Raw genomic sequence first — 12,758 nt, forward strand, 5'->3', positions numbered from 1 at the left:
CAATTTATACTGTATCTTATCATTTCCACAATTTATATCACTTAATATAATCTATGGAAACACTAAAACAAGCAAACTATGCATTGAAAACAGAATATGTCAAGAACAAAATTGTCTGTAATGATCTGAATGATAACCATACTTCAACACCTCCAATAATTCTGAAACAATTATGAAAATGAAGGAAATTTGTATATCAATCAGAAGCAAAAAAGAATCATCTCAATATCTATCTCTGGATAGGAATTAAAAATAATTTCGTGAGCGCAAAGTTTCTATCTTTTTCAGCATGATCAAACAACTATCACCCAAACTAATCATAAAGGCTTTACTTGGTACTTCATTGAAACTAAGGAAATAAAACATGATTAATAAAGTAGATTAATCATGTGAACACACAAAAACAGTAAGGATACATATTGGGTTGTCTCCCAACAAGCACTTTTCTATAGTGCCTTTCAAGCTAGGCATGATGATTTCAATGATGCTCACATAGAAGATAAGAATTGAAACATAACGGGAGCTTCATGAAGCATATGACTAACACATTTAAGTCTAACCCACTTCCTATGCATAGGGATTTTGTGAACAAACAACTTATTGGAGAAAGAATCATCTAGCATAGGAAGGCAAAACAAGCATAGCTTCAAAAATTTCAACACATAGAGGGGAAACTTGATATTATTGCAATACGTAGAAGCATATGATCCTCTCTCATAATAATTTTCAGTAGCATCATGAATGAATTCAACAATATAACCAGCACCTACAACATTCTTTTCATGATCTACAAGCATAGAAATCTTACTACTCTCCACAATAGCGAATTTATTCTCATGATTAATAGTGGGAGTATCGTAAAAGACTTGAACACTACGAATTGTTTCCACATTAAAAGAGTAATGTTCAGTAAAAGGGTACTCATAATTGTGACAAGTTTTATCATCTTTCTTCTTTATATCATAAGTATCATCACAATAATCATCATAAATAGGGGGCATGCTTTCATCATAATAAATTTGATCATTCAAAGTGGGGGAACTAAAAAGATCATCTTCATCAAACATAGCATCCCCAAGCTTGTGGCTTTGCATATCATTAGCATCATGGGTATTCAAAGAATTCATACTAACAACGTTGCAATCATGCTCATCATTCACATAACTTATGCCAAGCATTCTATGTAATTCTTCTTCTAGCACTTGAGCACAATTTTATTTTCCATCATTTTCACGAAAGACATTAAAAAGATGAAGCATATGAGGTAACCTTAATTCCATTTTTTGTAGTTTTCTATTAATAAACTAAACTAGTGATAAAACAAGAAACTAAAAGATTCAATTGCAAGATCTAAAGATATACCTTCAAGTGCTAACCTCCCTGGCAACGGCGTCAGAAAAGAGCTTGATGTCTGCTACGCAACCTTCTCCTTGTAGACGTTGTTGGGCCTCCAAGTGCAGAGGTTTGTAGGACAGTAGCAATTTTCCCTCAAGTGGGTGACCTAAGGTTTATCAATCTGTGGGAGGCGTACGATGAAGATGGTCTCTCTCAAGCAACCCTGCAACCAAATATCAAAGAGTCTCTTGTGTCCCCAACACACCCAATACAATGATAAATTGTATAGGTGCACTAGTTCGGCGAAGAGATGGTGATACAAGTGCAATATGGATAGTAGATATAGGTTTTTGTAATCTGAAATTATAAAAACAGCAAGGTAATTAATAATAAAAGTGAGCACAAACGGTATTGCAATGGGTGGAAACAAGGCCTAGGGTTCACACTTTCAATAGTGAAGTTCTCTCAACAATGATAACATAATTCGATCATATAACTAGCCCTCAACATGCAACAAAGAGTCACTCCAAAGTCACTAATAGCAGAGAACAAACGAAGAGATTATTGTCGGGTACGAAACCACCACAGAGTTATTCTTTCTGATCAATCTATCCTAGAGTTCGTACTAGAATAACACCTTAAGACACACATCAACCAAGACCCTAATGTCACCTAGATACTCCATTGTCACGTCAAGTATCCGTGGGCATGATTATACGATATGCATCAGACAATCTCAGAATCGTCTATTCAACGAATACATAGAACTTCAAAGAGTGCCCCAAAGTTTCTACCGGAGAGTCAAAACGTGTGCCAACCCATATGCATAGGTTCCCGATGTCACGAAACCCGCAAGTTGATCATCAAAACATACATCAAGTACTCACATGAATATCCCATTGTCACCACAGATAGACACGTGCAAGACATACATCAAGTGTAATTAAAGACTCAATCCGATAAGATAACTTCAAAGGGGAAACTCAATTCATCATAAGAAGGGAGAGGGGGAAGAACATCATAGGATCCAACTATAGTAGCAAAGCCCGCGGTACATCGAGATCATGACATCTCCAGAACACGAGAGAGAGAGAGAGAGATCAAACACATAGCTACTGGTACATACCCTTGCCACCTCTTGAGCTTGCGTTGGTTTTTCCCTTGAAGAGGAAAGGGTGATGCAGCACAGTAGCAGTAAGTATTTCCCTCAGTTTGAGAACCAAGGTATCAATCCAGTAGGAGAATCAAGCCAAGTGTCCAGAGCACCTGTGCAAGCACAAACGAGCTTGCACCCAACGCTATAAAGGGGTTGTCAATCCCTTCAAGATTGATTGCGAAGTGATATCTGAAGGCGGAAAGTGCAACGAAGTAAAAGTGTAAGGCTGAAAATATGATGTGAAGTAGACCCGGGGGCCATAGTGTTCACTAGAGACTTCTCTCAAGATAGCAAATATTACAGTGGGTGAACAAATTACTGTCGAGATATTGATAGAACCGCGCAAAGTCATGACGATATCTAAAGAAATGATCATACATATAGGCATCACGTCCGAGACAAGTAGACCGATACTTTCTGCATCTACTACTATCACTCCACACATTGACCGCTATCCAGCATGCATCTAGTGTATTGAGTTCATGACAAATAGAGTAACGCCTTAAGCAAGATGACATGATGTAGAGGGATAAACTCAAACCAATGATGTAAACCCCATCTTTTGACCCTTGATGGCAACAACACGATACGTGCCTCGCTACCCCTTCTGTCACTCGGTGAGGTCACCGCACGGTATGAACCCAAAACCAAGCACTTCTCCCATTGCAAGAATCATAGATCAAGTTGGCCAAACAAAACCCACAACTCGAAGAGAATTACAAGGATATGAAATCATGCATATAAGAGATCTGAAGAAACTCAAATAAGATTCATAGATAATTTGATCATAAATCCACAATTCATCGGATCTCGACAAACACACCGCAAAAGAAGATTACATCGGATAGATCTCCATGAAGATCATGGAGAACTTTATATTGAAGATCCAAGAGAGAGAAGAAGTCATCAAGCTACTAGCTATGGACCCGAAGGTCTATGGTGAACTACTCACGCATCATCGGAGAGGCAATGGTGTTGATGAAGGAGCCCTCCGTATCGGAATTTGTTGGGGAACGTCGCATGGGAAACAAAAAATTTCCTACGCACACGAAGACCTATCATGGTGATGTCCATCTACGAGAGGGGATGTGTGATCTACGTACCCTTGTAGACCGTACAGCAGAAGCGTTAGTGAACGCGGTTGATGTAGTGGAACATCCTCACGTCCCTTGATCCGCCCCGCGAACCGTCCCGCGATCAGTCCCACGATCTAGTGCCGAACGGACGGCACCTCCGCGTTCAGCACACGTACAGCTCGACGATGATCTCGGCCTTCTTGATCCAGCAAGAGAGACGGAGAGGTAGAAGAGTTCTCCAGTAGCGTGACGGTGCTCCGGAGGTTGGTGATGATCTTGTCTCAGCAGGGCTCCGCCCGAGCTCCGCAGAAACGCGATCTAGAGGTAAAACCGTGGAGATATGTGGTCGGGCTGCCGTGGCAAAGTTGTCTCAAATCAGCCCTAAAACCCCACTATATATAGGAGAGGGAGGGGGAACCTTGCCTTGGGGTCCAAGAACCCCCATGGGGTCGGCCGAGCCAAGGGGGGAAGGATTCCCCTCCCAAACCGAGTCCTACTTGGTTTGGAAGGTGGAATCCTTCTTCCCTTTCCCACCTCCTCCTTTTTTTTCCTTTCCTCTTTGATTTTCTTCCCAATGCGCATAGGCCTCTCTTGGGCTGTCCCACCAGCCCATAAGGGCTGGTGCGGCACCCCAAACACCTATGGGCTTCCCCGGCGTGGGTGCCCCCCCCCCCCCCGGTGAACTCCCGGAACCCATTCGTCATTCCCGGTACATTCCCGGTAACTCCGAAAACCTTCCGGTAATCAAATGAGGTAATCCTATATATCAATCTTCGTTTCCGGACCATTCTGGAAACCCTCGTGACGTCCGTGATCTCATTCGGGACTCCGAACAACATTTGGTAACCAACCATATAACTCAGATACGCATAAAACAACGTCGAACCTTAAGTGTGCAAACCCTGCGGGTTCGAGAACTATGTAGACATGACCCGAGAGACTCCTCGGTCAATATCCAATAGTGGAACCTGGATGCCCATATTGGATCCTACATATTCTACGAAGATCTTATAGTTTGAACCTCACTGCCAAGGATTCATATAATCTCGTATGTTATTCCATTTGTCCTTCGGTATGTTACTTGCCCGAGATTCGATCGTCGGTATCCGCATACCTATTTCAATTTCGTTTACCGGCAAGTCTCTTTACTCGTTCCGTAATACAAGATCCCGTAACTTACAGGAAGTCACATTGCTTGCAAGGCTTGTGTGTGATGTTGCATTACCGAGTGGGCCCCGAGATACCTCTCCGTCACACGGAGTGACAAATCCCAGTCATAATCTACACTAACTCAACTAACACCTTCGGAGATACCTGTAGAGCATCTTTATAGTCACCCAGTTACGTTGCGACGTTTGATACACACAAAGTATTCCTCCGGTGTTAGTGAGTTATATGATCTCATGGTCATAGGAACAAATACTTGACACGCAGAAAACAGTAGCAACAAAATGACACGATCAACATGCTACGTCTATTAGTTTGGGTCTAGTCCATCACGTGATTCTCCTAATGACGTGATCCAGTTATCAAGCAACAACACCTTGTTCATAATCAGAAGACACTGACTATCGTTGATCAACTGGCTAGCCAACTAGAGGCTTGCTAGGGACAGTGTTTTGTCTATGTATCCACACATGTAAATGAGTCTTCATTCAATACAATTATAGCATGGACAATAAACGATTATCTTGATATAGGAATTATAATAATAACTATATTTATTATTGCCTCTAGAGCATAATTCCAACAGTCTCCCACTTGCACTAGAGTCAATAATCTAGCCCTCACATCATCATGCGAATTACATTGTAATAAATCTAACACCCATACAGTTCTGGTGTTGATCATGCTTTTCCCGTGGAAGAGGTTTAGTCAGCGGGTCTGCTACATTCAGATCCGTGTGCACTTTGCATATATTTACGTCCTCCCCTTCGACGTAGTCACGGATGAGGTTGAAGCGTCGTTTGATGTGTCTGGACTTCTTGTGAAACCGTGGTTCCTTTGCCAGGGCAATGGCACCCGTGTTGTCACAGAATAAGGTTATTGGATTCAGTGCGCTTGGCACCACTCCAAGATCCGTCATGAATTTCTTCATCCAGACACCCTCCTTAGCTGCCTCCGAGGCAGCCATGTACTCTGCTTCACATGTAGAATCTGCTACGACGCTCTGCTTGGAACTGCACCAGCTTACTGCACCCCCATTAAGAATAAATACGTATCCGATTTGCGACTTAGAGTCGTCCGGATCTGTGTCAAAGCTTGCATCGACGTAACCTTTTACGGCGAGCTCTTCGTCACCTCCATACACGAGAAACATCTCCTTAGTCCTTTTCAGGTACTTCAGGATATTCTTGACCGTCGTCCAGTGATCCACTCCTAGATTACTCTGGAACGTACCTGCCATACTTATGGCCAGGCTACCATCCGGTCTAGTGCACAGCATTGCATACATGATAGAACCTATGGCTGAAGCATAGGGGACGGAGCGCATATGCTCTCTATCTTCATCAGTTGCTGGGCACTGAGTTTTACTCAATCTCGTACCTTGTAAAACTGGCAAGAACCCTTTCTTGGACTGTTCCATTTTGAGCCTCTTCAAAACTTTATCAAGGTATGTGCTTTGTGAAAGTCCTATTAGGCGTTTTGATCTATCCATGTAGATATTAATGCCTAGAATGTAAGCAGCTTCTCCTAGGTCCTTCATAGAGAAACTTTTATTCAAGTAATCTTTTATGCTCTCCAAAAACTCTACGTTGTTTCCAATCAGCAATATGTCATCCACATATAATATTAGAAACGCCACAGAGCTCCCACTCACTTTCTTGTAAATACAAGATTCTCCAACCACTTGTATAAACCCAAAACCTTTGATCACTTCATCAAAGCGTTTGTTCCAACTCCGAGATGCTTGCACCAGTCCATAAATGGATCGCTGGAGCTTGCACACCTTGTTAGCATTCTTAGGATCGACAAAACCTTTGGGTTGTATCATATACAATTCTTCCTTAAGGAAACCGTTAAGGAACGCCGTTTTGACATCCATCTGCCAGATTTCATAATCGAAAAATGCAGCTATTGCTAACATGATTCTGACGGACTTAAGCATCGCTACGGGTGAGAATGTCTCATCATAGTCAACTCCTTGAACTTGTGAAAAACCCTTTGCCACAAGTCGAGCTTTATAAACGGTCACATTGCCGTCAGCGTCTGTCTTCCTCTTAAAGATCCATTTGTTCTGAATAGCCTTGCGGCCCTCAGGCAGTACCTCCAAAGTCCACACTTTGTTCTCATACATGGATCCTATCTCGGACTTCATGGCTTCTAGCCATTTGTTGGAATCTGGGCCCACCATTGCTTCTTCATAATTTGCAGGCTCATTGTTGTCCAACAACATGATTGATAAGACGGGATTACCGTACCACTCTGGAGCAGCACGTGGTCTCGCCGACCTGCGTGGTTCGACAGAAACTTGAACCGGAGTTTCATGATCAGCATCATTAACTTCCTCCTCAACCGGCGTCGCAACGACAGAGGTTTCCCCTTGCCCTGCGCCACCATCCAGAGGGATGAGAGGTTCGACAACCTCGTCAAGTTCTATCTTCCTCCCACTCAATTCTCTCGAGAGAAACTCCTTCTCGAGAAAAGCTCCGTTTTTAGCAACAAACACTTTGCCCTCGGATTTGAGATAGAAGGTGTACCCAACTGTCTCTTTTGGGTAACCTATGAAGATGCACTTTTCCGCTTTGGGTTCCAGCTTTTCAGGCTGAAGCTTTTTGACATAAGCATCACATCCCCAATCTTTAAGAAACGACAACTTTGGCCTTTTGCTAAACCACAGTTCGTATGGTGTCGTCTCAACGGATTTTGAGGGTGCCCTATTTAAAGTGAATGCAGCTGTTTCTAATGCATAACCCCAAAATGACAATGGCAAATCGGTAAGAGACATCATAGACCGCACCATCTCTAATAAAGTACGATAACGACGTTCGGACACACCATTACGCTGTGGTGTTCCAGGCGGTGTTAACTGTGAAACAATTCCACATTGTCTTAAGTGAGCACAAAACTCGAAACTCAGATATTCACCCCCACGATCAGACCGTAGGAACTTGATCTTCTTGTTACGATGGTTTTCAACTTCACTCTGAAATTGCTTGAACTTTTCAAATGTTTCAGACTTGTGCTTCATTAAGTAGACATAACCATATCTACTCAAATCGTCAGTGAAGGTGAGAAAATAACGATATCCGCCGCGTGCTTCTACGCTCATCGGACCACACACATCGGTATGTATGATTTCCAACAAGTCATTTGCACGCTCCATTGTTCCGGAGAACGGAGTTTTAGTCATCTTGCCCATGAGGCATGGTTCGCACGTGTCAAGTGAATCAAAGTCAAGTGACTCCAAAAGTCCATCGGCATGGAGTTTCTTCATGCGCTTTACACCAATATGACCTAAGCGGCAGTGCCACAAAAATATGGCGCTATCATTGTTAACTCTAACTCTTTTGGTCTCAATGTTATGTATGTGTGTATCACTATCAAGATTCAATATGAACAATCCTCTCACATTGGGTGCATGACCATAAAAGATGTTACTCATAGAAATAGAACAACCATTATTCTCTGACTTAAAAGAGTAACCGTCTCGCAATAAACAAGATACAAATATAATGTTCATGCTCAACGCAGGCACTAAATAACAATGATTTAAGTTCATAACTAATCCTGATGGTAACTGAAGTGAGACTGTGCCGACGGCGATTGCATCAACCTTGGAACCATTTCCCACGCGCATCGTCACTTCATCTTTCGCCAGCCTTCGTCTATTCCGCAGTTCCTGTTTCGAGTTGCAAATATGAGCAACAGAACCGGTATCGAATACCCAGGCACTACTACGAGAGTCGGTTAAGTACACATCAATAACATGTATATCAAATATACCTGATTTTTCTTTGGCCGCCTTCTTATCAGCCAGATATTTGGGGCAATTGCGCTTCCAGTGACCCTTACCCTTGCAATAGTAACACTCTGTTTCAGGCTTAGGTCCAGCTTTGGGTTTCTTCGTCAGATTGGCAACAGGCTTGCCGCCCTTCTTCGAATTACCCTTCTTGCCTTTGCCGTTTCTCTTGAAACTAGTGCTCTTATTCACCATCAACACTTGATGCTCTTTACGAAGTTCATACTCTGCGACTTTCAGCATCGCAAACAACTCGCCGGGAGACTTGTTCATCCCTTGCATGTTGTAGTTCAACACAAAGCCTTTATAGCTTGGCGGCAGTGATTGAAGGATTTTGTCAGTGATAGCTTCTTGCGGGAGTTCAATCCCCAGCTCAGCTAGACGGTTTGAGTACCCAGACATTTTGAGCACATGTTCACTGACAGACGAGTTCTCCTCCATCTTGCAAGCATAGAATTTATCGGAGGTCTCATACCTCTCGATCCGGGCGTTCTTCTGAAAGATAAACTTCAACTCCTGGAACATCTCAAATGCTCCATGACGCTCAAAGCGACGTTGAAGTCCCGGTTCCAAGCCATACAAGACTGCACATTGAACTATTGAGTAGTCCTCCTTACATGCTAACCAAGCGTTCTTAACATCCAGATCAGCCATAGCGGGTGGTTCATCTCCTAGCGCAGCATTAAGGACATAATCCTTCTTCCCAGCTTGTAAGATTAGCTTAAGATTACGAGCCCAGTCTACAAAGTTGCTTCCATCATCTTTCAACTTAGCTTTCTCTAGGAACGTATTAAAATTCAGGATGACTGTCGCGTGAGCCATGATCTACAACACAAATATATTCAAAGTGGACTTAGACTATGTTCAAGATAATTTAGAGTTTAACTTAATCAAATTATTCGCTAAACTCCCACTCAAAAAGTACATCTCTCTAGTCATTTGAGTGGTTCATGATCCACTTACACTAGCTCAAGTCCGATCATCACGTGAGTTGAGTATAGTTTCAGTGGTAAGCATCCTTATGCTAATCATATCATCTATATGATTCATGATCGACCTTTCGGTCTCATGTGTTCCGAGGCCATGTCTGCACATGCTAGGCTCGTCAAGCTTAACCCGAGTGTTCCGCGTGCGCAACTGTTTTGCACCCGTTGTATGTGAACGTTGAGTCTATCACACCCGATCATCACGTGGTGTCTCGAAACGATGAACTATAGCAACGGTGCACAGTCGGGGAGAACACAATTTCGTCTTGAAATTTTAGTGATATGGCCATCATCACATGCAATTCATAAGTGACATGATATGGCCATCATCACGTGCTTCTTGATCTCCATCACCAAAGCACCGGCACGATCTTCTTGTCATCGGCGCCACACCATTATCTCCATCAACGTGTCTCCATCGGGGTTGTCGTGCTACTCATGCTATTACTACTAAAGCTACATCCTAGGAAAATAGTAAACGCATCTGCAAGCACAAACGTTAGTTATAAAGACAACCCTATGGCTCCTGCCGGTTGCCGTACCATCGACGTGCAAGTCGGTATTTTCTATTACAACATGATCATCTCATACATCCAATATATCCCATCACATCGTTGGCCATATCACATCACAAGCATACCCTGCAAAAACAAGTTAGACGTCCTCTAATTTTGTTGTTGCATGTTTTACGTGGTGACCATGGGTATCTAGTAGGATCGCATCTTACTTACGCAAACACCACAACGGAGATATATGAGTTGCTATTTAACCTCATCCAAGGACCTCCTCGGTCAAATCCGATTCAACTAAAGTTGGAGAAACTGACACCCGTCAGTCATCTTTGAGCAACGGAGTTACTCGTAGCGATGAAACCAGTCTCTCGTAAGCGTATGAGTAATGTCGGTCTGAGCCGCTTCGATCCAACAATACCGCGGAATCAAGAAAAGACTAAGGAGGGCAGCAAAACGCACATCACCGCCCACAAAAACTTTTGTGTTCTACTCGAGATTACATCTACGCATGAACCTAGCTCTGATACCATTCTTGGGGAACGTCGCATGGGAAACAAAAAATTTCCTACGCGCACGAAGACCTATCATGGTGATGTCCATCTACGAGAGGGGATTCCCGATCTATGTACCCTTGTAGATCGCACGGCAAAAGCGTTAGTGAACGTGTTGATGTAGTGGAACGTCCTCACGTCCCTCGATCCGCCCCGCGAACCGTCCTGCGATCAGTCCCACGATCTAGTGCCGAACGGACGACACCTCCGCGTTCAGCACACGTACAGCTCGACGATGATCTCGGCCTTCTTGATCCAGCAAGAGAGACGGAGAGGTAGAAGAGTTCTCCGGTAGCGTGACGGCGCTCCGGAGGTTGGTGATGATCTTGTCTCAGCAGGGCTCCGCCCGAGCTCCGCAGAAACGCGATCTAGAGGTAAAACCGTGGAGATATATGGTCGGGCTGCCGTGGCAAAGTTGTCTCAAATCAGCCCTAAAACCCCACTATATATAGGAGAGGGAGGGGGGAGCCTTGCCTTGGGGTCCAAGAACCCCCAAGGGGTCGGCCGAGACAAGGGGGGAATGATTCCCCTCCCAAACCGAGTCCTACTTGGTTTGGAAGGTGGAATCCTTCTTCCCTTTCCCACCTCCTCCTTTTTTTCCTTTCCTCTTTGATTTTCTTCCCAATGCGCATAGGCCTCTCTTGGGCTGTCCCACCAGCCCACTAAGGGCTGGTGCGGTACCCCAAACACCTATGGGCTTCCCCGGGGTGGGTGCCCCCCCCCCGGTGAACTCCCGGAACCCATTCGTCATTCCCGGTACATTCCCGGTAACTCCAAAAACCTTCCGGTAATCAAATGAGGTAATCCTATATATCAATCTTCGTTTCCGGACCATTCCGGAAACCCTCGTGACGTCCGTGATCTCATTCGGGACTCCGAACAACATTTGGTAACCAACCATATAACTCAGATACGCATAAAACAACGTCGAACCTTAAGTGTGCAGACCCTACGGGTTCGAGAACTATGTAGACATGACCCGAGAGACTCCTCGGTCAATATCCAATAGCGGAACCTGGATGCCCATATTGGATCCTACATATTCTACGAAGATCTTATCGTTTGAACCTCAGTGCCAAGGATTCATATAATCCCGTATGTTATTCCCTTTGTCCTTCGGTATGTTACTTGCCCGAGATTCGATCGTCGGTATCCGCATACCTATTTCAATCTCGTTTACCGGCAAGTCTCTTTACTCGTTCCGTAATACAAGATCCCGTAACTTACAGTAAGTCACATTGCTTGCAAGGCTTGTGTGTGATGTTGCATTACCGAGTGGGCCCCGAGATACCTCTCCGTCACACGGAGTGACAAATCCCAGTCTTAATCTATACTAACTCAACTAACACCTTCGGAGATACCTGTAGAGCATCTTTATAGTCACCCAGTTACGTTGCGACGTTTGATACACACAAAGTATTCCTCCGGTGTTAGTGAGTTATATGATCTCATGGTCATAGGAACAAATACTTGACACGCAGAAAACAGTAGCAACAAAATGACACGATCAACATGCTACGTCTATTAGTTTGGGTCTAGTCCATCACGTGATTCTCCTAATGACGTGATCCAGTTATCAAGCAACAACACCTTGTTCATAATCAGAAGACACTGACTATCGTTGATCAACTGGCTAGCCAACTAGAGGCTTGCTAGGGACAGTGTTTTGTCTATGTATCCACACATGTAAATGAGTCTTCATTCAATACAATTATAGCATGGACAATAAACGATTATCTTGGTACATGAATTATAATAATAACTATATTTATTATTGCCTCTAGGGCATAATTCCAACAGAATTCCCCCCTCAGAACATGCCCCGGATGGGATCTTGCGGAGACAGAAGCATGCGGCGGCGGAAAAGTATTTTCGTGGATCTCTCCCGTGGTTTTGGATTTTTTGGGGATTTATAGGCGGAAGAAGTAGGGCAGACGAGCCACAGGGGGGCCACAAGCCTGCTAGGCGCCCTCCTGGCCGCGCCTAGTGGGCTTGTGGCCTCCCCTGGTGGCCTCTACCTTGGTTCTCATGCCCCCTGCGTATCTTCTATTCCGGATAAAAATCTTTTCGGAAGTTTTATTCCGTTTGGACTCTGTTTAAAATTCTCCTCTGAAAAGGGTCAAAAACACGGAAAAAACAGGAACTGGCACTTGGCACTGAGTTAATAAGTTAGTCCCAA

Source organism: Hordeum vulgare, chromosome 5H, assembly GCF_904849725.1.
Source record: "Hordeum vulgare subsp. vulgare chromosome 5H, MorexV3_pseudomolecules_assembly, whole genome shotgun sequence".
Classification (NCBI taxonomy): Eukaryota; Viridiplantae; Streptophyta; class Magnoliopsida; order Poales; family Poaceae; genus Hordeum; species Hordeum vulgare.